General features: G+C 42.4%; 1 protein-coding gene across 1 annotated transcript in view; it reads right to left on the reverse strand.

The window, feature by feature from the left end:
* Positions 1–3,704: 3,704 nt before the first annotated feature.
* The window catches only part of Ehhadh (enoyl-CoA hydratase and 3-hydroxyacyl CoA dehydrogenase), a 31,729-nt gene continuing 31,680 nt past the window's right edge, over positions 3,705–3,753 (reverse strand). The window contains exon 7 of the mRNA XM_031363501.1: positions 3,705–3,753. This exon is cut by the window's right edge and continues 1,989 nt beyond it. The gene's annotated coding sequence lies outside the window, so the exon portion shown is untranslated.

Raw genomic sequence — 3,753 nt, forward strand, 5'->3', positions numbered from 1 at the left:
AGATCTGAATCTTGCTTTTCCGGTGTGATGGTGTATCTAGGACTTGCTATGGTGGGAGAATTGGGTTCCGATGATGCTAAGTAACCTTGGTTTGTGTTGTTTATTTTCTTATGCTTGTTCCCTGCCATCTGGCTATCTCTAGTGCTACCTGCCCTGGCTAAATCTGACTGGAGTCAGTCCTTCCTGTGATCCTGGTTGTGTCAGAACCCCCCCAGAGTCAAGCTGTCTCTGCAATCCTGTGATCCTGGGCTTGTTAGAGCACCTGGGAGTGGAGCTTCCTCTGGGTGTTGTGGGAAGCTTGTGCCCAAGGTCTGCTCAGGGTACTGGCCAGCTCAGACAGACTGGAAGCAACCCAAGCCACTGGGCTAGTGGAGTTTCTGTGTACCTGGTTCCTCTGGTTCCAGTTACTCCCAGTGTTTGGACAGACATTGTGTCCTCCTCACCTCTGATCTTGGGCGTGTTAGAGCACCTGGGAGTGGAGCTTCCTCTGGGTGTTGTGGGACTGGCTGTGGAGCTTGCACCCAAGGTCTGCTTAGGGCACCACCGGCCCAGACAGACCAGAAGCAACCTGAGCCACTGGACTGGCAGTGTTCCTGTGTGCCTGGGTCCTGCTGGTCCTTGGGTTATTTTCTTAACATTTAGTCTTGAGTTCTTTTTATATTCTAGACACTCATACTCTACAATGTATAGCTGGCAAGGATTTTCTTCCACTCTGTGGGCCACCTACTCACTGGATTCACATTTCATTTGCTGTTCAGATGCCATGAGATCCTACTTGGTGACTGTTGGTGTGATTTTCCTGTGCTCCTGGAGTATTATGCAGCAATCTTTTACCTATGCCTATAACTAACTGGAAGTATGTGTCCTACTTTTGCAGGTCTTATGTGGAGGTCCTTGATCCATTTAAAGTTGAGGTTTATTCCAAATACTAAGATTTTGATTAATTCTCTGAGAATTTCACCTAATATGACCATACTCCCTCCCTCAACTCCTCTCAACTCTTACCCACCTTCTTATCCACTAACTTTTAGTCTTTTTCTTTTTATTATAAAAAAACTGAATCCAATTTCTGTTGTTCAACTACTCTTGTGAATGGGGCTTGCTGTGGAGTATGGTCAACCTACCCAGGGTCATGCCATTAATGAAAACAAACTCTCCTTTTCCTAGAGGCTAGCAAGTGCAATAATGCCTCAATTATTGATGAGATTTTGTGTCCACCTTGTATTTCCATGCTGTGAATTAGTTTGGCTTGAACTTTGTGCAGGTTGCGTGCATACTGTCACAACCACTGTGAATTTATACATGCAACCTCTCTGTTGTGTCCAAAAAGTTTTCTTGAAGTTATCACCCACCTCTGGCTCTTATAATCTTTCTGTCCCTGATACCCCCTTTCTACGAAGATCCTTGAGCCTTGGTAGAGAGGAGTACTGTATGTATGACCCATTTAGGATCTAACACTCCACAGTCTTTTACTTCTCTGCATATTTATCAGTTCATGGGGGTGTCTCTGTGTTAATTGCCACCTACTATAAGAATCTTCTCTGAAGGATATCCAGTGACTGTCCCACCTGGGAATCCATCCCATATACAGTTACCAAACTACCCAGATACTATTGTGGATGCCAATAAGTGCTTGCTGACAGGAGCCTGATATAGCTGTCTCTTGAGAGGCTCTGCCAGTACCTGACAGAAGTGGATGCTCACAGCCATCCATTAACAGAGCACAGGGTCCCCAATGGAAGAGCTAGAGAAAGTACCCAAGGAGCTGAAGGGGTTTGCAGCCCCATAGGAAGAACAACAATACAAACCTACCAGTATCCCCAGAGCTCCCAGGGACTAAACCACCAGCCAAAGAGTACACAAGGAGGGACTCAAGGCTTCAGCCTTATATGTTGCAGAGGATGGCCTTGTACATCAATGAGAGGAGAGGCCCTTCGTCTTGTGAAGGCTTGATGCCCCAGTGTAGGGGAATGCCAGGACAGGAAAATGGGAGCATGTGAGTTAGTGAGCAGGGGTAGAGGGGAGGATGGGATGGGGGATTTTCAGAGGGGAAATGAGGAAAGGGGATAAAATTTGAAATGTAAATAAAGAAAATATCTAATAAAAAAGAATCTTCTCTGAAGAAGGTTGAGAGATGCACTAACTTATAGATATAGCAATAAGTCATCAGGAGTCATTTAAATACTATGTTCATAAAGCAGAATAATATGGTTTTCCCCTAGGGCCTATGGCCTATCTAGCCACAGGTTCTTGGCTCCATTCCTAGTGACAAGTATGGATTCCATTTTATGGAGCAGGCCTTAGATCCAAGCACAAAATGGTTGGTTACTCTCATAACATTTGTACCACCATTGTACCAACAGATACACCTGATCAGGCCAGTCATTGGTATACCTCATTGGGTTCATGGCTGGGTGAGACTGATAATCATTTGTATCTTCCAGTGACAGGCATAGCACCTTCTAGCACTATGAAAACTGGCCAGTACGGGTCAATACCAGCTTGGTTTCTCCATGTCCTATGATTCAAGTATGTACTGTTTTTAGCAATAGGATCTCACTGTCAAGTTCTGGTGGGTAACCAAGAGCAATAGCAATAGCTTATAAGGTTTGAGTGTCTATGGAACTTCATTGACCAAAATGGAGTTGAGATTTTTTGTGCAAGATAAAAGAGTTTTTTTTCCATCATTGATAACCATATTTCCCAGCATCATCTGTTGAGTTTGTCCTTTCTCCAGTGCATATTTTTTGTCATCTTTGTCAAAGATTAGGTAGCTGTAGTTACATGGACTTTAGGTCTGCAGTTCTATTCCACTGAGCTATGTATCTGTGCCAGCACTGTGGCATTGTTACGGCTATGGCTCTGTAGTACAAGCTGCCATCAGGTACAGTGATTCTGCCACTAGTATTCTGTGCAAAACTGTTTTGGCTAGTCTTGTCTTTTTGTGCTGCCATATAAATTTTGAGATTGTTCTTTCTTATGTCTATGAAGACTGACAAGTGTAGGATCAAAATCCTTAATTTTGTATTACTGTAGAGAGGGCATCTGAACATCATCACACGTGTGGAGATCAGAGGACAACTTCGTGGAGTTGGTTCTCTTCTTCCACCTTTACATGGGTTCCAGAAAGTGAACTCATGTCATCAAATTCGTGTGGCTGCTGTGCCACCCACTGAGACATCTCACTGGTCCCTTTGCTGTTTTAATTAGAAAATATTTTAAGAGCTCAACAAAATTCACTTGTGGCTTGAGGAAAAGTTGATATGACCATCTTAAAAAGTTAATCTAGAGTTCTTGTTCAAAGTTACAACTCCAAGAAATCCTTTGGAATGCCCTGAATTTAAATCAAATAACCCAAATGTTATCAATTCATATTTAAAAATTCCAAACTGAATTACAATGAAAGGCACATTCTTTGTTTTTTACTTGTGTGGGCTTTTGGTTTTTTTGTATGTTTTGGTTTGGGTTGGTTTTTTGTTTGTTTGTTTGTTTTATTTGTTTTGAGATGGGGTCCCATGTGGCCCATTTCAGCCCTTCAACTTCTGATCCCCTGGTTGGTATCAGGCCACCTCTCCATGTTGTTTCATGATGGAAAACTCACTCCATTCACTTGAGATCTCTCCATCAGAAATTCTAATGGCTTTGCTTAGGTTAATAAGTAAAGATATTATGAGAACAGTTTTTTACAAAATGAAAGCCTTTATCATCATTAATTTTATTAACTTTATTGAGATAGACTATATATATATACAT

Source organism: Mastomys coucha, unplaced genomic scaffold, assembly GCF_008632895.1.
Source record: "Mastomys coucha isolate ucsf_1 unplaced genomic scaffold, UCSF_Mcou_1 pScaffold12, whole genome shotgun sequence".
NCBI lineage: Eukaryota > Metazoa > Chordata > Mammalia > Rodentia > Muridae > Mastomys > Mastomys coucha.